The sequence below is a fragment of the Cololabis saira genome, chromosome 20 (assembly GCF_033807715.1).
Source record: "Cololabis saira isolate AMF1-May2022 chromosome 20, fColSai1.1, whole genome shotgun sequence".
NCBI lineage: Eukaryota > Metazoa > Chordata > Actinopteri > Beloniformes > Belonidae > Cololabis > Cololabis saira.
In genome coordinates, this window is record NC_084606.1 from 21,594,921 (window position 1) to 21,620,993 (window position 26,073).

Genomic DNA, 26,073 nt, shown 5'->3' on the forward strand with positions numbered 1-26,073 from the left:
GTGGACTAGCTCATGTCTATTGGCTTCTCCTTAATGCAGCTGCCAGGTTCTCTGATTGACCAAACTTCACTTCATTTCATGAGCTTTTCAAGTTGACTAACAGGATCACTAGCAAACTTGTAACCAACAACTGTGAAGCATGATTCATGAATGTTATTGTTCCCTCACCTAGGCCATTAAGTTTGGGCAACCTGTGGGGATAAACAGACAGTCTATGCCCACAAGCGGCAGGGCCAAGCGACCAGAAAAGCTCTGATAGTCCTTCTGGTTCACTCTGTCAGCACTTGATTCGTGTACCCATTTGGTAGGAACATCTGACATTGGGATGTTTATACAGATTTGATCAGAATTAATATAAGGTAGCATTGCTAGCATTATAGGGGAGTGTATGTTAGGCTATCCATCCATCCATTTTCTATACCCATTTTATCGTTTTCAGTATCACGGGGGTCTGCTGGAGCCTATCCCAGCTCATTACAGGCGAGTTAAGCCATATGTTAGGCTAGTTAAGCTAAAAAAGCTCTGTAATAGCTGAGCTAAACTGCTGCCCGTTATTTGGCATTTTTTGTCTAACCAAGGTCTGGTGGCATCAGTTTCTATTCACAGCACTGTGCACAGAGATGAAAAGAGGCTTCATAAGCACTCTCCTGAAAACCACATGGGTGATGTGACTGTGGTTTTTGTCAAGTGTTATATGGTCTGTTTTTGACACGTAGCATGTGGCCACAGGGAATTACACAAGAGTTTTTAAGAATGCCTGACATAACATATGCCAAATTAGTTTTAAGAGTAGGTGTGTATTTCCTTTTTTAATTTTTTCTTCAAGGTGTTGTTTAACAAAAACTCAAGAGATCCGAATGCAACAAAACAAGAAAAGAGGTTATGTCCAGGAGCACTTCAGTTGCATTTGGGCACTGATGACCTCAGAGGAGCCAAGGACTAGTGGGGTCCAACACCTCGAGAAAGATGGATTCTGCTGTCTGAAACGGGCCTGGATTATCTCTGTGGCACAGAAGCCAGAAGAAAAGGAGCAACCAAACATCTCCGCAGGGTGAAAAATGAGGGAGTGAGATACTATTTCTCCTTTAATTCACAAGGGGTGGCCTGGCTCTGCCTGTGATAAGGCACAAGTGATCAACATCCTATGAGTTGGCTGCTCTCCTCCCTTCTCCCTCGCTGATGTGTAGCAAGTAGTTTGGCTTCACCAACAGGTAAAGTGTAGCTACAAAAGAAAATTGAGAGGTAGGAGGGAGGGAGACACAGGGAAGCTGTAGGCATAAAGCTACCCTATAGTGCAGAGGCAGGATCTGGATTTATGGTCATTGGCAGAGGCGAGAGCTCCACTGGGCCTGCGGGGAGTGTTGAGATACTTTTCGGTCCTTTTTTCTCATTTCTTGTCTTGTTTCCACATTCTTTGTGTTGTACAATGCATTTCTTCCAAGGACAAAGTATTCCCCAGACACAACACTGTCTTAAGTCTTTAAATTTGCTCCTCTATCATTGTTCAGGTGCAAATAATAAATAAAGGGACACCCTTGGTAAAATAAAGGACAGGCTTTACATTTACAATATTGCTAAATAGTCCAATGAATCTTGTGACAGGCCATTTGACTTGCTTCATTTATACTGTTGTTAATGTCAAAATCCTACTGGTATCAGAAAATACAGTATGAACTATCATGTCTTTGCCCAAGAAAAAAGGCCCATCCTGTATTAAACCTGCTCACTTCTACTTTATATAAGGATAAATAACGGTACGATGGCTGAGCAATACAGTCCATCTTCTGAGTTGTAAAACCTAACTTAACTTCATTCTATAAAAAGGGTAATCCAATTAAATGTCTTCTATTTTGCTTTGTGATACAAATACAAGGTCCTTTTCACATCAGAGAGTTGTGTTCTGAAGAGCATAAAAAAGCAATTCCATCAAAGATGAGAAATTCCCTTTTAAAGAAACATAAATCAGAAGAACTGGGATCGTTTAACTTGTCAGTGACTGCGTTTGGCGTGCTTAAGATACCGTATACTACATGTGCAAGCTTCATGGGCGAGTCATGTACTGAACAATTTCCAGATGGTAACATGAAAGTGCAAGAACACCAAAACAATTAAGAGAGAAAATGTTGAGCTCTTATCTGAATCTATTTCACGGTTGATGTCATTTGTAACTTGTAGTAGAAGTCCCTCTCCTTGTCGAACACACTCCCCAAAGCCGCTTTCCTCTCGGTTTTTATCTCGTCTTGCTTGGGACAAATGTGAGCGATTGCTGTCTGGGCTTTTGCAGGAGCCTGACACCGAGATTCAGCTCCACAGTTTCCATTGATCCTTTGCTGCACTTTGAGTTCCTCTCCCTCCTCCTTTTGCAGCCTCGCAGTTGTCAAACACAATGTCAGCGATGGTCTCTCAAACCACCCAAACCATAATTAAATCTGCACATCTGAAATGCCAGCGTTTAGGCTGGCATCTACTCAATATGGGCTGGTAATTACATTCTTCTAATTTATTCATCTCAAAATGATAATTGTTCACCTTGACATAATACTGCCATCTGTGATCCATGGCTGCAGATTAGTATAAATGTTTTTACCAAGTCAGATGAAATGATCAAATCGAGGCAAAACACACAACAAAAAGCTATTCAAGACACTGAAATGTAAAGATACCATTCATGGGCCTCAGATGATGAAGCATGATAGTATGCTGATAAACTAATCTATGTTTAGAAGCAATGAAATTGACCACAAACTTAGTATTAATATGTTATACTGGTAGGGTTACAGGGGGCAGACAAACATAAAAAAACTGCATTTTCTTCTAGATACCTGTCTCTTTTTTTTTTAAATATACTTTAAACCAGAGCAAATTGAATCTGAATCAGTCCATGAGAGAGACTCTCAAGTTGACGATCTACAAACAAAGAAAAAGTTGCTTTATAATCGCAGAGGCTTCTACTTGCTACAGCACAGTCCCTGACTGTTAATGCTGTTCCTATCATCATACTGTTTTGTTTTTTGTTTGTTTGTTTCAATGATTATTGTTTTAAAGGTGAAATATTATCCTGTTTTCCAAAAAAATTATACAATTCTGGATATTGTAAATGAGGTTCTGGATCTCTGGAAAGCGCCCAGAGACAACTTCTGTTGTAATAAACGCTATATAAATAAATTGAATTGAATAAGTCTATTACCTGCTGCTTGTGAAGACGACAATATTGCAGATCTTTAGAATCGTTCGGCTCTGTGCAGCCAGGCCAGGATTGTCCAAATAAGGACATTTTGAAGTGAACTATTATTTTCATTATAACAAAGTCGTTTTGTGACATAGACCAAAATCTGAAGGACTCAATTTCTCCTAATCGTCCTGACCGGAGCAGCCCACTCAACACACACTGAGTGGTTTAAGATGTTTGTTTCGGTCTGGTGGGCACTCCAGATACCAAACTTTCATCCAAGCCTTAAAAAAAGTGAACTTTCTATATGTCCTCTTTAAATTCTCATGTGAAAAAGTAACACTTATATATAAGAGAGACACAATGTCAGGTGAAGGTACCATCCTGCTGTTGTTTAAAAGAGGTCATTCTTAAACTAACTTGTAAACATTGTTAGGAAAGTTATTTCCTTTTTATCTGAGTCATATTAAAAATAAAATACACTAAGTAGTCATTGTCATCAATCTGCATAAAAACATCTTATCTAAGAAATGATTATCCAATGACATTTAAAATATCACCAACCCATTTCTTCATATCTTTTCAGAAATGTTTCTGTATCTCATCTGACTGCTTGGAAAATGAGACTCACTGTTTGTTGATAGATCCCCATTCTCTGGAATTAAGGTGGATCTGCCATGGTGCATCTCCTAATGACATCCCATCTCCCACAACAGACCTGACATTTTAGTTGCCTTATTTGTTTTGCACTATTTGTCTTCTCTTTGAAGGTCACTCCTAAATTACTTTAAAGCATGCAAATCACTATATGCACAATCCACCTTTAACGCCTTGATGAATTGAACCAAACAGAGGGAGCGGGCAAACAATATAACTGGAGGGCATGTGAAATTTCTTTTATGTGGATTGGCACTGAGTTTTCTACATAAGTGTCAAACTATTGCTGTGTTCAACCCCCAATCGCTAAGTGAATAGCAACAGTGGTGACAGTGAGAACACGTGCAATCATGCTGAATGAAAAAATTCAAATTGATTTAAATCAAATCAGGTTTCTTAGGATCTACTATTCATGCAGGACTCTTATAAGACTATCCTCCTGTGATTTACATATACAAGCATATCTTAAGAACTTGTGTCCACGTGTGTGGACATCAAAACTTGGATTGTCTATGCCATATTTTAATTATGCATAACGGGGCCCGAAACAATGAGGGGGAAAAATGCATTGGGTCTTAGGAGCTTAAAGCCTTTTTAAACAGTTCACAACAAAACCCTGTCATGTCATCCATTGGTTTTCTAAAAAGTGCTTTCAAAGCCTCTTTTCCCCACGGTGTACACCATGTTGTTAATTAACGAGTAGGCCAGGAAGTTGGCTGTAACTAGTCGTAACATAGCTATTTTAGCTTGGCTGGTTTAGTTTATGCTAACCTATGATGCAAATTAATATTGCTTTACTCACATTAATTCGAATCAAATCCATCCAAACATCCTAATTTCCAATGCTGTTACCAAAAAGGCATCTTATATGAGTGGTGCCAGAGTTAAAGTAACATAGGAGGAATATATAGGCTTGCTGGCCAAGGCCAATCACAGGTTGGACGGAGATACTGGTGTAGACCTGCGAGCCAATTGTTCGCGGGTCCTAGCTTGCCTCCGTTAGTTCTCATCTTGTTTTGGATATCATTGGTGAACAGTCCAGTTAGTTAAGTCTGAAACGTCCCACGGATAATAGGTGATGAGTTAGAGGCAGTCCAGGTGCTTTAGGCTGCTTTGCTGAATTACACTCCCAAACCCTTTCCAGGACAACCCAAAATCAGATCAGCAGTCTCTGAGTATTGGAAACAGGACCTTCAAGCCATGTTAACTTTTATAAAATATAAAGAAGAAATTGTGCTGCGAAATTAAGATTAAATTAAAAAACTAAAAAGAATAAATCTACTAATCACTTTTCAATTTCTTGAAGTCCGTGTTGATACGACATGTTTGGAGAGCGGTGCACATCAGGCTACACAGTAGCCTGTGCTGTCAGATTCACACCAACACTGTCGCTACAGCATACAGTGGCTTTGACACAAGCTATTTAGCACTTGAGCCTGATTTATACTTCTAAGTGTTGATGGCTAGTCATTGGCTATGCTAACTGCCTATCAAAATGCTTCACCCTGAATCATACATGTATGTTTGGTATTATACAGTATAATTTATCAGATGTGGCACTGCAAAGAACCACATTTATTCCTTGTTGACTTCAACCGCGGAGTTTTCATGCTGCTGATCTGGCTGTTGTAAATACTTTTTTTAGGATGCAAATTACATAGAATGAGGAATACAGCATTTTAACAGTTGATATATGGTGTGCATGCATGTAGCATGTGCACTATTTTATTATTTGTTCAAAGGTAATTATGACATTTAGTCAGCAATGTTGGGACTGCTTACCTTTATGTAATTAAATATGTTACGTGGAATATTGTTTTCTGTTGAGGTGTCATTAAATTCCAAGTTTGATTAACTGCATGGTGGCATAACACAGAAAAATGTCATTCCTTTTTTCCTGCTCTGTTTCTTTCATTCAATGACCCATTCACATATTCAACCCAAAATATCACACAATTCTTTAAATTTGTTTGAATGATTCTTTCATTAAGTTAGGAAGCTTTGTTTAATTCTCGATGGAACCTGAGAGGGTTTTGCCTCCTTTCTATTGTTACAATTTATGACTCCTGCAGTGGAGAGCTTTCAGCAGTTTTTCGCCTCGGATTCAGAAATTTCATCTACAGTAGCTCCTAAGCATTTGGAAGGAGCTTAAATTGGACAGTGAGTAAATCTGGGTGAAATACAGAGTACATTCATACCGTGTGCATGTGCTGAAAGAAACATGAAGTTCTAGATTAATGATGTTGCCCAGGAGTCCAGGACCGAGCAGAACTTTCAACAATTTGGCATACGGTCGTGTTCAGACAGCAGAAGAGTTTTCTAAGAATTATGTCCATCTTGGACTACTCACCACCTCATTAAGTGCCTCCTAAACCCAACATTTGTGCTAATGAAGGAAGAAGTGTGGCTTTTATGTAGTGAGGAAGAAAGAAAGGAAGCATGTGGGCAGGAAATGAGAAGCCGGTGAGTCAAACCAGGAGAATGGAATTCCCCTCTTTTAACCTACAACTGTGATCCTGTTCTTAGTATATTGAAAGGATATCTCAGGGGTAAGACTGGGCTTCACAGTGTAATATAGGAAGCTATAAGCAGTCTTTTTTTCAGAAAGGGTCCAGGGGAAAACCTAAAAGGCTGGAAATATTAAAGGGCCAACTTCGTCCTCGGCCCTCTCAGCCGATGTGTGTTACAGTGACGGAACCGATAGGATCCACTGACTTTGCAAAATACCACTCCATACCACATGGTGGTGGTAGTGCGCCACTTCCAGGCCTTGTTTCTTGTGTAGTTGAGAAACGTCATCAGTCACAGCAGAATATCTGTTTTTTATTTTCGCCTCCACCAAACTTTATTTATAACAGCTGAAATAGAAAGCATAAAATGTTTCATATAGTGTAACAGTATATACAGTACGTTTGACAGAGAAGTCCATGGTCCTTTCTGAGGCATGTGAATGTTGAATGTTTATGTTCAGTTAAATTGCATATTTATGTTACCCTGCTCGCTGAGTTGTGACGGCATGAAGTACACAAGTAGGCTGTTGTCCAGTTGCAGAAAGACTGAACTTCACCCCTCGTCCTCTAAAGTCTGTTCTCCCAAGTTGTTCTTGCTAAATATGACTACAAAGTACCCAAATACAAATTCATGAAACGGCCAGCAACAGCAAGGTCAACATTGGAGGGACTGACATGGTCGCTGTGCTTCTGATTGATACCCGCATACAGTGCAGTGATAGGATGAATGAGGAGAGATGACTTGAACTTTAAGGGAACACCAAGAAAAATGAATATCGTCTGCTGCCTAAAGCATGTTTTTCAGGAAGTATCCAACCAGAGGCAGGAACATGTTTCAGCCCTATAGAAGTTCTTGAAAATTCTTGTTGCATTGCTGTTCCTGGTGATAGAGACGGGCAGAAAAGGCTAAGGCCTCATAAAACTGCTACAGGCAGCAGATATGGACCCCAGTTTGTCATTATGTTTCTCCTTTTTTCTGATGAGATTGTCTCTGTATTATTCACTCAAAGCCATGTACATCACAAATCTCTGGCAGAAATACTTAAGTCTCATCGTCACGATGTTCTCCTTTTCCTGGAACAGATGTCATGTCTAAAACAATGTCAATGGTCTCTAAGACAAACACATGTAGCTATTTTGGACATTAAGCTACAGTACAACATTTCTCAGATGAGCAGTAAAATGAATGATATATGGACTTGTGTTTGTGGTGACAGCTCATCAAAACAGAGCTTTCCACACATTAATTTGTTACCACTAGCTTCACAAATTAAACAGCGAATATGCCGCAGGAGCATATGAGCTCTTCTTCTACAAGCTAAATAACAGTCTGGGTGAGCGCTGACCCTGCTGGATGTAAAGAGCCTGTCATTGTTTCACACATTCTCCACATCCATCCTTTTAGTAATATGCCTCCTCCTGCCAGCGTGTATTTGAATATTTCATTCAAGACAGATGGAATCCTAATCTTAGCTCCAAGCTGTGGCGTTTTGTCACAGATCCATTTTCCAATCAAGCAGCCTCCATCTACTCCTCCATTTTTTCTCACTCGCTGCTGTTTTGTCCTCCCTCTGGCTCTGCCAGCCATCACTCACTCAACTTTCTCTTCGCCCTCTTTCTTTCCCGCTGACATACTTTGCTGAGGTGCTTTAGTTTTCAGGTGCCTGGATATTGAATTTCCAACACCATACAGTATATTATGTTGGGGTTAATGAGAATTAACTAATTTGATATCTTGACATAAAATTAACATAATGGAGTGTGTGGAAAAGGGCGTGTGCTGACTCAAGTTGTTGGAAAAGGATTGTTGTATTGTTTCAAATGGGCTTCTAGCTATGAATTCACCAAAAAGCTTAAGCCTTTCAACACTCATATTTGATTACATACACACACAAAAAAGAAAAACGAACTGGAGATTACACTGCATGTAACAAATTTTCATCATAGTAAGCAGCTGTTTTATATATGTGGTACTTGTGTGGATCTTTCTTTCTCCCAATTAATGCTATTTTTCTTTTAATGGATTTTAATAGGAGCATAACCTCTAAGGAGCAACTTAAGCAGTGAGATAAACAGCTGATATTTCAGTTTGCACCAATAACTGAAATGGTGATATGAAACATTAAAAGGGGAAACAAAGTGTAAATACAACGCTGACATACAATCATTTGAAATATGGCAAACTAGTCCACAAACTGTTTTTTATTTGCAGCACCAGCAGTTATGGAGCAAAATGCTCATTTAATTGGAGTCATTTTTCAGGCCACCTGATCAATGCAATCCAATCCCGCCGAATATTTACTCTTTTCTGATGTGTTTATGATAGCTCTTGGCTATCATAAACACATCATGCTAGGACCATGCAGGGCTGGTTTGCCCCTGATTTTACTAGATTTATTTTTATTTTTTTTCTACCAATGAAGAAATAAATCTCCTTCGGCAAAAACTGATTGTGCTTACACAAAGAAAAAAGTATGAGATGCTTTAAGGTCTTCAGGTTAACTTTTATTTTCAGTTTTGTAGAAATGTGAGGAAGAAAGCTTGTAGCAAGGACTTGTTGAGCGCATTCTAAGGCCTGGAATACAGTATACTGTACGTCTAGTTTGTTCAAGCGTTTGCATTTGTTCGCGTACATAACCAGCTGTGTTTTGAATATTTCTTGGTTCAGTACTACAGTACACGACCTGTAAGCATGGTGTAAAATATACAACAAGGAAACTTGTGGAAGAGAAGTTATGTTTTTAAGTGAAAAAATTTGAGAAAGAAAATCTTGAAAAGTTGAAATATAAACTAGAAAATTAACTAAACTGTAAGTACAGAATGAATACAATATTTTTTGTGGAGAGAATATAAGTAGGGGATATATTTAATAACATGAAATCAGAATGAGGGAGGCCATCAGACACAGTACACACATCTACTACATATAACCATATACATACCAATGTAGACTGAAAAGAAGCACTGAAAAGGGTGCAACTCAGCATTGTATCAACATACTGCTGTATATGGCCCCCATATCTTCATATATAACTCTTCCTTATCCAGCAATCTTTAACAAAACCTTTCGTAGGAAGCAATCTTGGCCATTTCGTCAAACCACTCCTTCACCGATATGTCTTTTGTTTTCCAAAAGGCAATACTATCCTACAGCCAGTACTGTGCACATAAGTGCACATATACAACAGTTTCACCTAAATAAACACATATTTGTGGTATTTGGTCTCAAATCAGCCATAGCAGTTTCAACCTTCAAAAATCATTACCCATAATTCAGAACATGAATGAGGATTTTCAGAGTAATTGTCCTTTTTCATTTTGAAAAGACAGAACTTTGCTTGTGATGGTTTTTCCCTTTTATGTATATTTACAAAATAACAAAAACGTATAAAATGGATATTTCTTGGAAGACACAATGAAGCCAGAAGGAATGAAATAGGAGACCGGTTGGTTGTGGTAATTGTGAATCTGACATTAATTGTGTGCTTCCCTGGAACTGATGAAATGATAACTAGGTTGAAAATGGGAGAAATAAAAAGACTTCACAATTTAAAACGGATTTTCCTCCACATGTATGCTGTACTCATGGTCACTGTTATCAAACAATTTAAGATTAAAAAGTCTGTGCAGCTGTGTAAAGATCTTCAGGTTAAGTATTGGTTTCAGTTTTGTCCCTTTCTTCTAACCTATATTCTACTTCTCATCTGTTTATCGGACCTTTCTGGTTGTCACCGTTCATTTTGTGACGGAACACGATTAATGAAGCAAAGTTTGATATTTCCACTGGTTCTAATGTGAAAGAGATTTTACGGATTTTCTTTCTCTTTCCTCATGAAAAACTGTTTTCACATCAATTAATATTAGCCACTCACCTATAATAGAAAAAGGTTTGTTTACCTGATTCTTGTGATTAATCTCCCTGATGAGGGTTATTTTACTCACTACAATTAATCATCACTGCTATGTTTGGATAAGGGGCAGCATCCTAACAATTACTGCTTTCATTTGTTAATTACACAGTTATCTATCTGTCTCTCAGATGGGATGGATACTGTTTTGTCAGAAGGCTTATCAGCTTGACAAAAGAAGGTCCAGACGAAGGTCTCAGTGACACACAGAGGAGCATCTAAATGAGCCACGAGAGCAATGAGCTAATTTTGTACACTTTAAGTAAACTTTCAGAAACACAAAAATCAAGAGTGACGAACTGCGTATTAATTTATTTTAGTCTGAGAAATCTGTTAGTCTCAAGTTTCCCAACAGTAGGTTGTTATGTTAGTGTGCATTGAATATATTTGAGTGTGTGTTGAGTGCCTCAATGTGTATGTTAGTGTGTCCCTCTGAGTTGTCAGGTCCCGTTAATTGCTGCCTTCCTGCTGCTCTAAAAAGTTGCGACTAGCTCACCACCCAACTGTCACCCTGCTTTCATTATTTACCCATTCAAATGAGAGAAAAATGTTCATGTCAACATTAATGACTCCACAAGAGAGAGAGGCAGAAGAAAGACTAAACTAATTAAGGCAACTGACTCACCTCACCATTACCACGAATTTAGAGTGGATGTTGTAGTGTGCTTCCTCTACCTCTTTGGCAACCCCCCTCTTTTTAATTAAATTACTTCACACTAAGAAAAGTTTTTGCTATGACTAACAACCAGAGACGGATGGGTAATGGCTCAAAATATTTGCTGGAGTGGATTTTCATTGTTAGATGTTAACTTTATATCCAAAGTAATAGTATTTAAAAAAAAAAAAAAACAATCAAAAGATGAGATAAAAAAATCAAGTCACTTTCATGCATGAATTCCAATTAAGTAGAGCAGTGGTTCTCAACTGGTGGGTTACGGGCCTTTGCCTCAGGTAAATTTAAAGCTCTCGGGTAAAGCTACTGTAACCCACCTGGGTTTCAGAACGATGGAACGGTGCAGTTCCATGGCCGACCAGAGGGTGGCGCGTCCGCTATGAGTAAACCGCGCAGCCTGTGTTCACTCTCTTTTCGGCAGAAGTCATTGCCAAGAGCACACAGCTTACTGAGAACTCCCGGTAACGAATAAACACTCCTCACACCAGAAATTCACCATAATTCGCCTGGTACACACTGTTAACAAGTTATTTGTTCGCCAGGGTGTTACATTGTGTGAGGATTCAGCTGGAATGGAGAGCCTCTGTTAGCAGGCATTAGCTCCGGTAAGAAATGCTAATGCGCCATCTTGGCTATCAGGACTCCCTTTGACTGTGTTACTCTTGATTCATGAATAAAAACCAATTGGAGCTGTGATACTGTCGCCAAGAGTACGACAGACTACACAGATACAGATACATATCATTTTAGTGGTGATAAATGAGTATAAAAAGATCGCTAATTACGTTAGCACCGAGCTAATCCCGCTAGCCGCGAGCTAATTGTGCACTGTCATGCTAAGGTTCACTCACACTATGCAGCTGTGATACTGTAGCAGAGCAGTAACAGTGTTTTACACCGTTAAAGGTGCCTTATATGTAATTGTTTGAGGTTAAAGTTATGTTACTGAAGGAGTATAATTGATTACCTGTATTGTTAAGGTAATTTAATGGTTTAAACATGCTTAAGTGAATACATAAGGGCTGTTTGATCCATCCTAACAGTTAAAAGAGGGCTGAATATTAAAGGGCCCATGTTTAATTAAAAATATTTTACAATTACAGTGCTGTTAAAAGAGAATAAATAGATTTAATGTGTTAAAAATATAAATAGTGAGTTTAAATATATTATATTTCATTTACATGTTGAAGTGAATGTTGTGATTTGGTGTGCATGATTTGCAGCTAATTGACACTGGGATATCTTGTGTGATGTGATGTAATTCTATTCATTTTGCAATGATTAGACTGTGTATCTTTCATGATTGATATACGAAGAGAGGAAATGTTAATGATAGTGATGATTTAAGGAGATCGATAGAGATGAAATTATATTATAACATGCATTCTTCGCTGTTTGCATGGATTGTTTTTTTACCCAGACCGAGTCGATCGGGATCTGAACTTAATGTTCAGTGGCGAGCCAGTTTAAATGGAAGATTGTCTGTGGAGGAACCAGCAACGCGGTGTGGCCAGCCGCAGGATCCATCTGCAGAGCACAGCATCGTCGATTCCTTTTTCATTAACAGACAGATAAGACTAACACTCAAAATCTACCCGGGTAGTTCGAACACAGACATCAGGGAACACACACTCATACACAAGAAGACCATTGCTTCTTTCCCTAAAGGAGCAGTACGCATTGGACATTGAACTTTTTATTTTGAAGGAACTTTTATTTTATTTATTTTTATGGGCCCATTTATTGTGCATTTGTGCACACTAGGAAGCCGGCTTAGGTAGGCAGGGTTTGTAAACTCGTCTTTATTATTTTGTGAACAATACATTTAATCCAAACCATTCCGTTGTGTGTGTGTGTGGTAATTCTGCTGACACAGGTTTTCAGGCTCTTCAGTCGTTCCTAGACCTTACTGATACTGGTTCAATAAACATAATCTATATACTTAACTTTGGTAACCGTTACACTACATATATTTAAGTCTTTTAACAACTACTCCCCGGATATTGGCCTTTTTTTATTTGGTGTATTTTGCAAGCAAACCTGCTAAGTCTGTTAAGAGTGGCATTAGCCAAAATGTTTTGATTGCTAAGTCAGCTTTCTTGAAAGCTTTATTAAGTGACTGAATAGTTTTACTCATACACTGCTTGTTCTTTATTCAATGAGTGGGTACTCTGCAAAAGCTACATATTTTTGTGTCTTTTTGGAAATACTTCTCAGTTTTTTGTAATTTCATATTTGTGCATAAACACACTGCTAACTCTGTACAACCTGAGGTTTAAGCTGCCCCTTCTCTTTTCGTTAAATACATTTGAAAAGTTGAAAGTCTTGATTTTGTTCACGGCTTGTCCAGCATGTACTCATGCCAAAGAGAGTGGGTAAAGGCTCCAACAGACCCCCATGGCCCTGTAATGGAATAAGCAGGTTTAGAAACTTGTCATTAAGGGCTGATGGTGGGTCTCAAAGCCAGACCATTTTACAACCATTGAAATAGAAATTGTCTTACATTTGTAATCACATGTCCAGCAATGTTAAGCTCTTTAAGTATTAATCCTTAAGTGCTCGCAAAATGTCACTTCACTATCTTATTAATAGCCTAAATTTATCAAATATGTCAGTGTGATACCAGTCTTAAAATAGCTTTTATTTTGATCTCAACTACTCACTTGTTAAGTTTCATAACTACCTTGCTCAATTTGGACTTATACAAGTTAATTACATTTTTCCAAAACAATCAGATCAACCAGTTGCAGAGTTTAAAAATCAGATTAAAGTAGCCTAATCCTAAAACCCAATCAGTTCCCCACAATTACCGGAGGTCCCATAAGTCGGTGTCCGCTTAGGCTTTGGTACCCTTAATGTTACAAAAACAGTCATTTACACACATTCATGTTGTCTTTCCTATACTTGTGGGCACCTGGCATTTTTATAAAGTCTAGCTCACGCAACAATAGTGAAAAGGTAGAACTGAAAATGAACTACACCTAATTCTTAACAAGATCCATTGTTTTAGGGATTTTTAAACATTTATGTCGTGGGACTTTTGTAATATGTCAAGATTTCACAGCAGCCTCTTATAACACAATAAACATCTTGTCAAAACAAGAAAAAAGAGGAATCAGTTATGTGCATATGTACATAATATATGCAGTATGAATACAGAATATCTTGAAACAATAATATAACAACAAACTGCAGTGAAACATGTGTGACCCGAAGCACAGGGCACGGTAGCACTCAGAGCAAACAACGTATCACTAAAGTACATCTTCAGCAATTTGCCCATCTGCAGACACTTCTCTCAATGTAACAACAGTGCAGCTACACCCAGATACTGTATATGGCTGATTCTAATGTAGCAAGGTGTGTGAAGTGAATCTCCCCAGGGAACAAACTGCTGCACCTGCAGACAGGTGCAGGTCTATAGATCATTACTTTATATAGAGATTATGTGTACAGCTCAAGTTCCAGAGCTGAATAGCAGCGTTTGGATGGGAAGTGAGCCTGGATAAAAAACTAAAATGAACTCAGCTTTTATCCATGAGAGTCAACAGATGAATGTGTTGTTGACCCTTCACCTGAATGAATGCTATCCCTTGCCACTAGATAATCCATTAATGCAGACACAGAGGGTAAGAGTGAGAATCAGACTTCCCAAGTAACAGATAAATTCAACAAAGCTGCACTGGGGAAATGTTAGTAGCAACACCACTGGGGAAGCAAGTTCTTTTGGCTTTTGTCATAGATGGACATGATGACAACACCCATTAGTAGTGAGGTTGAGGGTAATGTGGGGTACAGCGTCCTACCCAAAGACACTACAGCACATGACGGGGATAGGCATCAATCTGGCATCCACAACCACCAGAACCACTTGGTTTGGAACCCAGTCAATAATAGTACAGCTAATATTCAGCTGAAACAAGAAACATGGGTTTGAAAATCAAAAAGAGAAAAAAAAATGGGCAAATCAATATTTCTGAAATATACATTTTAAAAGTTCTCCAATTCCATTTTACAGTCAATTACCGAAATTCTTTGTAATTTATTATCAATTGTGTAATCATTTAAACAAATTATTCTTAATATATAAATTATCTTTTATATTTTTGCCAGTGCAGAGCAAACCTGGCAGAACCAGTATGCAAGAGTGTTGGGATTACGTGAGAGGGTTTAGATGAAGTTGCAGACCAGTGAGACCGATCTTCTCTTCTCAAAGCAGAAGTAACTGCTAAGCAAATCATTCACTCAGGTTGAATTATTCTGACCCTTGTTTTTCATCCTCCCTCTTCGATCTCTTTAGACCCCTTTCACAACATTCACAATACCCAGAAAGGAGCGCTTTGCACCTTTTAAATCACATTCTTTTATTTGCAAACTCATCTCTTTTCTTTGAAGACAGTTTTTTTTTTTAAATTAATCTAGATGCTGAAAAACATTGTTGCTAATACCTCCACAGACACTGACAAAGCAAGGCTATTCAGCACGTTGGTAAATTGCCAATTAGAGGATGACATTGTACTGCAAGGCCTTCGTAAGGTTAAGGGGGGTTCTTCTGTTGTAAAACTACCTGTCAGTCAAAGAACACCTGGGGAAATTTTGTATTTCATTAAGTCATAATTAATGAGGGTATTATTCCTTCCCATGGGTGCTAAAAAGGCTGAGCTTCCATTGGGAACTACTCACTCTTTATGAAGCCTTATTTCAAAAGGAATTGTTGGGCAGGTATCTGAAAACTACCTTCAATTATGAACTCCTTTTTCAACTCACATTCCAATAGCTGGACAGCAAATAAATGTGTGAATGTGTGCAGTTGCACACCGTACTGAACCATGTTGTGTAATTGTTTGCTGTGCTTGTGCAAATATATTGGTGGAAAATAAAAGTTCAAAAGGCCAGAGCCACAGAAAGAAGGATCCTGAGGCTATCACGGCTTTGTTTGGGAGACATAGTCAGTAAATGCATGTGAGTATGCACAGCAGGTTGATGGTATCGACATTTAGATGTACACACCACATTCTGGTCTCTTGATTGATTGGTGCCAAAAATGGATGTGTATATACCGGTAAATATATATACTGTGTATATGGAGCTTTGTATATATTTGTAAAAGGTTAAAAAAAAACATTAAGCTGAAGAACATGTATCTTTTTGGAAAATATTCCTTCATCTTTTTCTCTTAAAGAATACTCTACTAATTGAAAACATGTCCCAAATAATGTCCTGTGGCTAAAAGAGAAAATTTCAGACGGTTCAAGTTGTGCTCTAATTAGCTTGGTACATACATCACAGTGGGATTTCGGGTGCAAAAAGCCTGAGCCTCAATCTCAGCGGCCATTATTGATTTCCCCAGTATATTCTGGTGTTTTAACGTTCATGTGTGTTCTTAATTGTTGAGATGCTGAGTGATTTTATCTCTCAAATGCAGACTACTACATCCTTTTTAGATCCTATCCCTACCTCATTTTTAAAATCCTTTTATTCTTGTTTTATTGATGATTTACTCACAATAGTACATTATGCTCTTCAGATGGGTGTGGTCCCAGCTGCTTTCAAGACCGCCATGGTTAAACCCCTTTTGAAGAAAAGTAACCTAAATGTCTCCTTCTTGATAACTAAAGACCCGTTTGCAATTTACCAATGACAACGGTTACATGATGTTTCTTAATTCGGAATTAAATAATTCTGAATTAAATTATTTTCCTTCGAGTTTACACGGAAATAGTAATTCCGAATTGAGGTTTACATGGAAAACACGTTTGATCGGCTTTATCCAATTCCGCTTAAGGTCTGGGGGTTGGGAAGGGTTCTGATTGGATATGGGGGCGGACGTTTTTACGTATTTACGTCTACCGGAGGAAAACAAATTTACTCGATTAGCAACAACACGGAGGACCACATTATTAGCATCCTTTTTGGATTTGTTTTGATTTTATTTTTGAAGCAGCAGCACGACAACATCATGTCGATTAGTTTCTTTCGTGTGCTGAGGAGGAGGGAGGCAGAAGACCGTGCTTTGGCAAATAGCAGAAACCGGTCAGTTCAACGATTGCTCTACCTCAGCCCACTGCCGCATCCAGCTCGCAATGCCAGACAGCAGTGGATGAAAGTGCGAAGCAAGGACTGGTGGAACCGAATCGTCCTGACCGAATTCACGGATGTTGAGTGGAAAGAGAACTTTCGGTTGACCCGCGCGTTGTTTGTGAAGCTGTGTGGCCTGGTGCAGGGCTTCATTTCCCCCGAAGAAGGCTATGTCCGTGCACCCATTCCTCTCAACATGCGTGTGGCTATTGTCCTCTACAGACTGGGTAGTTGTGCCGAGTATCGCCTGGTAGCAAATCAGTTCCACTTATTTTTTACCTGGGTGGCGTCTCTATCTCCGAAACCTCCTTCATTTAACCTAGCTACTACAACTTTGAAAAGCTCACAATTTTGTTGTTTCCTGCCGTCTGTTCTTTTAATTATTTCCAGGTCCTCCAAGCTATTTATTAAATAAATCGTCTCTGCTCTTGACCACCGTTTACTGCGTGCTGCCATCTTAAAACTTTGTTTCGAAAACAAGCCCAGCGCGGAATATAAGCGTCATCGGGACAGACGGGCAAGGAAACGAGCAGAAAGACCGGAATTCATTTAAAGCGGAATGAGTGTATACATGATCGCGGAAATATTCTATTCGGATTTAAAATCAGAATAAACCAGCCACTTACTTTGGAATTAAGTTTAATTCGGAACGGCCATTTTCATTCGGAATTAGGTGTTTACATGGTAATTTTAAATTTTATATGAACTCTGAATTAAAGAGGATATAAAATTAAATCAATTATTATATGAATACTGACAGTTTGTTTGAAAAAAAAAATTCCAATTCCAATTTGGTTTTCGGAGCATCTACAGTACAGAGACGGTGAATGACCTCAATATGGAAAGACTTCACAGTCTGGTCTGCTTCTCTGGAACTGTTTTAAAGTGGTTTGAATTATGTCTTACTGGCAGATAATTCTTTAACAGATCACTTTTCATATTCCAAGCATAAAATTAACTGTGATGTTCCTCAGGGTTCAGTTTTAGGTCAAACACTTTTAATACTTACATGCTTCCTCTTGGAGACCTCATCAGGAGACAGGGTATCAGTTTTCACAGTTACGCTGATGACACACAACTTATATTACTGTGCCTTCTAATGACGAGAGTCCAGTCAAACGCCTCTATGACTGTATTTTAGATACCAAACTATGGATGGCAAATAGTTTTCTACAACCCAATTAGGACAAACTGAGATGTTATTAATTAGTCCTGAAGATCAGATACAGAAATGTATGATTAACAGGCCTTAGCACTAAGTCCCAGAAATCAAGAAAAAAACCATGGTGTCACCAAGAATGCCTTTTATCACCTGAAAAACATCTGCAGAGCCAGACCATTTTGCTTTTAAGCCAACACAGAGATTTTAGTTCATTAATGTTTATATGTTTATTCTTATTTAAAAAAATACCTGCTAGTGTTTTCTCAAAAGACTGAAGATAGTGGTTTCTCCATTATTGCTCTATTTTTAATACTGAGATGTGTCTACTTGTGTATTGTTTTTTTTGTGTGCGATGGTGGTAAATTTGTTGTGGTGGTCGAAGTTAGGAAGTTTTTTTTTTTAAATCTTTTTTTAAATTGTGCTTTTATGTTGTGTAAAGCACTTTGTGTTGCTATACAAATACATTTTGATTGATTGATAGTGTACTGTAGTTTGCTGGGTTGTGGCCATTAATCGATTGTTATGATGTTTGTTGGAAATATACAGTGGGTGCACGTTAGGGCTGCAACTACTGTACTTATTTTGATAGCCAACTAATATGTTTTTTAGGCTAGTCAACAATTACTTCCCATCATGCCCTTCAAGTGCCTCGCTGTAATCCTGGGGTGCCCAAGCTCTCGATGGCATAACACTGACTGCTGCACAGCAGCGAAACATTCTCTGCATGGCAATGCAACTTTTTTACACCATCCCTGCCCTCTGTTTCCTTTATGAACCCTCATTTTTCTCTTCCTTAGTAAACTACACAAATCCTAACCTTCCACCTGCAATACTTGTAGTTCATTACAATTTCTTTTTTAAAAGAAGAAAGAGAACATTCCCCTCTGATCGGTAAAGACCTGTTTATGGTTTTGTACGTATAAACACTTAATATTCTGCATTTATGAATTTTCAAAATGAGTTATACCAGTATGTCAACAAATTATTGCAACCATTATATCCATACACCCTCCATGTCTCTCTGGTTTGCAATAATACAACAGTCCGAGTCTCCTCAGTATATCCAGTTATCACATCCAGACTCTGGCTGCTGAACACAAACAATCTGTCCATAGTATTAGCATTTCTAAAGATTGCCTTTCTATCCACTGTGGAGCTGAAGGTATTTCAGAAAAGGCAGAGATTTGTTCACAATAATAGTATATTGTGGCAGGATGAAGCTCGACTCCAGAGGTTGGTAAACAGGACTTTATTCCAGACAACGGAATCACAACTGACCACAGAAACTGACAAGCAACAGACACAGAATACGCGTTGCTAAGCAACCATAAAACGCCCCGTGACCACGCCCCCTTCCCTACAATCCTGATGGGTGCAAGGTCCGTGAATTGTGTCCGCCACACAGCCCCCCCCTTGCTGGGTGAGTTTGCGGAGCCGAACTTTCAGGCAAAAATTCTCCTGGCACACGAAGCGGCTGACCGAACACGAGTTCTGCGGGAGACGCATTCAAATCTTCTTTCGGGGCCGTGCGCAAACCGAGCATGACCCACGATAAGCGGTCCACCCAGTTACCATCAGAGAGCGCAGCACGCAGCGCTGCTTTGAGCGACCTGTGAAAACGTTCACAAAGGCCATTAGCTTGTGGGTGGTATGCTGTGGTACGGTGTACCTGCAGTACCAAAGCTCCTGCCAACGACGACCAAAGTTCTGAAACAAACTGGGGGTCTCTGTCAGACGTAATGTCAGACGGGACACCGAACCGTGAGACCCAGGCGCCCAGGAAAGCACACGCCACTTCTTTTGATCCTGTTGAGGACAGGGGCACTGCCTCGGGCCACCTGGTGGTCCACCATGGTGAGGAGGTGCGTATAACCCTGCGATGGGGGAAGAGGGCCCAACAAGGTCGATGTGGACATGGTCAAACCGCCTGGAATCGGGAACGGTACCAGGGGGGCCTTTGTGTGCTGGTGGACTTTAGCCCGCTGGCATGCTACACTTGCGGCTGCCCACTCTTTAACCTCCCCTGCGGAGGCCGAGGCAGACGAACTTGGCTCCAACCAGTTTCACCAACGCCCGGATGCCGGGTTGTGAGAGGGAGTGTCGAAAACCCGCCGGCGCCAGGAAACTGGGACCACCGGACAGGGCCAACCAGTGGAGATGTCGCAGAGAAGGGCTGGACCTCCGACCTCCACCGCCAAGTTCTCCAGTCTGAGACTGGTACCAGCAGACTTAAGAGTCGCAATGTCCTGGTCATCGGCCTGGTCAATAGCCATGGCAGAAAAATCAACTCCCAGATGTACAGGGCACACGAGCGCGCGTGACAGGCAATCGGCCACAAGGTTTGTTTTACCCGCCACATGCCGAATGTCCGTGGTGAACTCTGAGATGGACGCTAGATGGCACTGCTGGCGATCGGACCAGGGCGCTGTCACCTTGGACATTGCAAAGATCAACAGCTTATGGTCTACATATGCCGTGAATTAATGGCCTTCCAAGAAAAAACGAAAATGACGGGTGGCGAGGTACAGTGCCAACAACTCACGGTCAAAGACACTATACTTTCGCTCAGTGTCACGTAGTTTGCAGCTGAAGAATGCAAGAGGTTACCAAACTCCTGCCACCCGTTGCTCTACGACACCCCCTACTGCTATGTCCGAAGCGTCGGTTGTCAAAGAAATGGGCGCCGAAGGTGAAGGGTAAGCTAAAAGGACTGCATTGGCCAGGGCAGACTTAGCACCCTCAAAGGCACTGATGCGGTCAGGTGTCCAGTCCACTGGGCCACAGCCTTCTTTTTTTGCAAGGCTCCATAAAGTGGCTGCAGGAGGTGGGCGGTGCGAGGGAGGAAACGGTTATAAAAATTAATTATACCCAAAAACTACTGCAGCGCCTTAACCGAGGCCGGGCGGGGAAAATCTGCCACCGCTTGTACCTTAGACGGCAGTGGAACTGCACCCTGAACTGAAATCCGCTGCCCTAAAAAAACAATAAGGCCGTGTTCATCTAACCTCTGAAAGACTAGTTTCAGATGTGCCAAATACTCCTCTGCTGAGGAACTGGCCACCAAAATGTCATCAAGGTAAATGAACACGAACATGAGGTCTTGCAACACAGAGTCCATCAGCCTCTGGAAGGTTTGCGCTTACCCCTTCAGGCCAAAGGGCATGCGCCGAACTTCAAAAAGCCCAAACGGGGTAATTACAGCGGTCTTAGGCACATCCTCTGCTCTCATGGGAACCTGGTGGTAACCGCGTACTAAATCCACCTTTTGAAAAGATGGTTGTCCCTGCTAAATGCGCAGAAAAATCCTGGATGTGCGGGACTGGATAGTGGTCGTGCACTGTGACGTTGGTAAGGCGGCGAAAATCCCCACACGGGCACCACGAACCGTCAGCCTTCGGCACCATGTGAAACGGTGAGGGCCAGGGGCTCTTGGGGCGTCTAACTATGCCTAAACGCTCCATAGAGGCAAACTCCTCTTTAGCAATGGCTAACTTCTGTGTGTCTAAACGACGAGCACGCGCAAAAACCGGGGGCCCTGTGGTGGTGATGTAATGCTCGACGCCGTGACTGGTTGTTGCGGTGGAAAAGACGGGTTTAATCAGACGCGGGAAATCAGCCAGCAGACGTTGGAACACGTTACTTGCTGCTAAAAAGTTAGCGTGTGCTAGCGGCCCAGATCCCCCAGTCTCACACGGGAAAGTCATAAAAGTCACTGCATCGATCAATCTGCGGTTTGCAACGTCCACTAGCAATCCGTTAGCACACAGAAAATCAGCACCGATAATAAGAACAGCAACATTGGCGATGACAAAGTCACTCTCAAACTGGTGTCCGTTGAAGCATACAGTCACTGACCAGGTCCCAAAAGAGGTGATGGAGGAGCTGTTAGCCGTGCTTAATGGCGGTCCGTTCCCTCCGGCCGACAGGTCCGTGGCGGTCGGCGGTAGGAGGCTCAGCTGTGAGCCTGAGTCCACCAGGAAAAGTTTCCCTGACACAGAGTCTGCAATGAATAGCAGCTCACCTGATGGGTGCGAGGTCCGTAATTGTGTCCACCACAATATATTATTTATGTGGCTTTAAAAGAGAAGTAAAATTGGCCGATGTAAGCGACAGACTTCTGATGGTAGTCCATAAATTTAATGGCGCCTTCTTGACTAATTGTGAATAAACTGCTATTGGCCTCAATACGTGGATTGCTTAGATTTATTTGAATGGCTGAATTGTCTGACTAAAATAAAGTTATATTTCTTTTTAAAAGCCAAATGTCAAAGCAGTTAGTGAAATGGTCACAAAATGTCAGCATAACGCACAAACTAGTTTATTTTGTGCCTCCTTCATTCTTTTTCTCTCCCCTTCACTTTGGTTTTGAAGTATGGTGTGTACCCAGCTTACTACCTAGATAAATGTGAATACAAGTAAAAGCTGAGCAAATGGGGCCCAACTACAACTGCTCGAGCCATGGCTGCCAAGATTTTAACCTTCCTATTGTTGGCAATCTTTTCATGAATGTGACATACAGTAACAGTGTAAAATGCCACAAGAAATTTAAAATACACGAACATGGAAAACACAAGTTATATTTCATTTTGGTTAATGATGCAGAAACAAAACTGTGTTCCACTAAGGCTAGGCTTTAGCGGCAGACTTACTATCGCTTAGTTCAGACACTTTTGAAAGTTTCAATCTCTATTTAGTGAGGGTATATTGGTTTATCAGCAGTGATTGGTGTTGAGGGGTGTGAATGATCTACAAAAAACTTCAGGTAATCAACAAGTGTCAAAATAACATTCATGTGAATGCCAGGGTGTAGGTTTTCCTGAGCAATGTTTATTTGCATTATCAGACAGGTTGTTATCACAATGTAAAAAAAGAAAAAGAGTTGACATTTTCATTGCCCTCATCGTTTATTCTCAGGTGTGGAGGCATGTGCTTTAAGACTTCAGCAGTATCCAAGCTTTAACTAACAATAAAAATATTAAATTCAATAAGGAAACCGCAGAAAAAACTAAAAGAATATGTGACCAAGGACAAATCAAATGAATAGTTGATGGAGAAAATAGTTTGGTCACGCCTAACCCAACTGCAACGCAGTAAATTACTCTTCAGTTTGATCGGCGGGTCGTCGGCAGAAGCAGCAGCGCTGAAGCTGCAGAAACCTCGACCAGTGTGTGAATCCTGCGCCTCAAACGTGTAGCTCATGGGTTTATTGCCTTTTTAAAAGTTTAATTTGCATAGAAATGCATTTTTTGCATTTCGAACTCAAAATCTGAGTTCGCACTCAGATTTTGAGTTTTGGAGGGAAAACTCCAATAACCTTCATCATCTTCCTCCAGGCTTCATTCTTCTGCTGACTATCCTGATGGGCAGACAGTGAGGGATCATTGAACAGAGGGAAACCTCATACAGCAACAATTAGCTCTTCCTCTTTGGTGTTTTACGTGTATTGGCACTCACACTCAGATACAACCACTAGAGCAGTTGGCCTGAACCTTCCTGAAAGCAATGATGCAGAGGGTGATATCAACCTTGATTGGACCCTCATTTGCATTATGCTTAGCAAAGCTCGACATGAGCTCGACACGAGCCTTTTGTCCCCACCTCCATGACAAAACATTTTACAAATCTTCAAAAATTGGCTAAAGAGCACTTTCATAATTAGCTCAATCATTCAAGAGGTTGGGGAGAGGAAACATCCTCTAGGTAGAGAGATTTAAGGAGAATCAGATGCAACAAGGTTCGTCCCCATTTTTCAAACTGGCTACTGTGAATTTTGGGAATCATGCCAGGAACTTCACCACTTACATCAGCTATACGGTTAGAATTGATTGTTCATTAGTGGTTTAAAATTGCTGAAATATTAGGGTGGTGTCTTAGAATATATCCTATTTAATCTGTACTGACATTTCTTGGGCATATCAGCTGTTATTGAGTTACGCTAGCATATTAAAGAGGTGGTTTTGCTGCTTTCCTTCATTCAGAGTGTCTGCTGTTAACGGCTTATATTCAGGACATACAGTGACTGTGACTTGTTAAATGGCTAAAATAACAAAATCCAAAATTGTTATATGGCCCAAAAAGTTGGGAAGAAGACAGCACACAGTAAACACAGTGGAAGGAGCCTTTCTCTATGGACATTTCATTTACTCTTTAGAGATTAAAAATTGGTTCATGCTCCCTGCTGCTTGACTGCAGATATTGGAAATAACATCAATAACATTCTGTCACAATGAATGTGAATGACAAAGGAATGCATCTGAAACCCTTTGAATAATCCCCTATTATCTGACAGCATATTAAAAAAACACTGTAAACTTTGCCATGACAGTCGACCAGATACCAGATAAGATTTCTGTCATGCTTATGCTGGATAATGCAGACAGTCACTTCTCACACTCTCAATTTTGCTTACCATTATCTTCCACGAAATTCTGTAACTAGTCTGCAAGAATAAAAAGGAACAAACCAAACAAGACTGAATGCACAGGAAGCTTTTTCTTTTACCCGAGGAAAGGTATGACACAAGTTAATCAAGCTTTGTATGTTTGCCCTCCAGCTCTGTCACAAGCTCTAAATTTCACCAGAAGCCTAATATTAACAGGGGCAAAATGTTTACCGCGTCTGTCAAGATTCAAAGCATTTCCTCGAGGTTTTGAAGGCTGACACCTGAGGTGACATTGTCATACAAGAATGACAGAGGAAAACAACAACAGAACTGTGAGTGAGTGGGAGCGCTTTAGAAGGAAAGCTAAACAGGGACTTGTTTATTTATGCATCTTGTTGTGAAACTGATTAAATCAGTCACAATGTTTTTTTTTTAATATATGTAATAGCTTTAATTTATGTACAAACTAAATAATTAGCTGGCATAGATTTGTTGAAGAAACTCGGCAAACTTTCAGTGTGCAAAAGGTGTAGATCAAAGAAATCTGCATGACAACTGCAACAGTTTGATATAAAGATGTTTTATAGATTGCTGGGATTAAACTATAATTACCAGTGTGACCTTCAAGTTATACAGCTTTTAGAGTCCAAACTCTCTATAATTACTTCAAAGCAGCATGACCAAAACCTCTTAATTCATTCCAACTTCTTCAATATAAAGAGATTTTCTGCTTCCTCTGGATTAGACTCTAGTTTCCAAGGTAGTAATACCAATGGACACAATAGGAACAAAGCACTGCTGTTAGTTTTGCAGTTAGATTTTTGGGGATTCCAAGATGTTGATAGTTATTGGGCCACAATCTTGATTGTTTCGAATAGTGGCCATAGATGCTTCAGAATGAGTCACCTCCACCACGTTGCGATTGGTTCAATATGTTCTCCACTGGTGGAAATGGTTATAGATGGGAGGAGTACCAGAGCCATTTGATAAGAGAGAACTTTTGCAAAGAGACAAAACAGGGTGCTTACTCATAACTTATTGTTATCTGGCTGATGTTAACTCTGCCTCTTCTCACACCTTCAGATACGTTGTTAATGCCTCATCTTTCTCCGATTTTAGGACTCATACTTAAATGGCTGCAAAAATAAAGAAAATCATGAATTCCACTCATTTTCAAGCTGCATTGTCCAATAATGACTTGACAGAAGCAGTCTTAGCATCTTTAGCCACCTTTAGTCACAACCTGAGACATTGTAGCAAGTCAGCTTGGGTGTCCTTTATGTGAAACGTAAATTAAACTGGTGAGAAATAGTGACTCAATTTTTTAGTTAAGATATAACATTAGAATTTTTTTTTTAAAAAACAAACCTCTTATCATTAATATAACATGTTTATGAAAATAAGCCCTGCCTGTCCTAAAATAGCTTATACAGTATGTAACTCGAACACTTATGCCTCATTTAGCATCCTGGGATTTGCTAACATGCAAATCAGCCACATTCTTTCGCCGCCCCTACATGTTGTCTCACGTTTG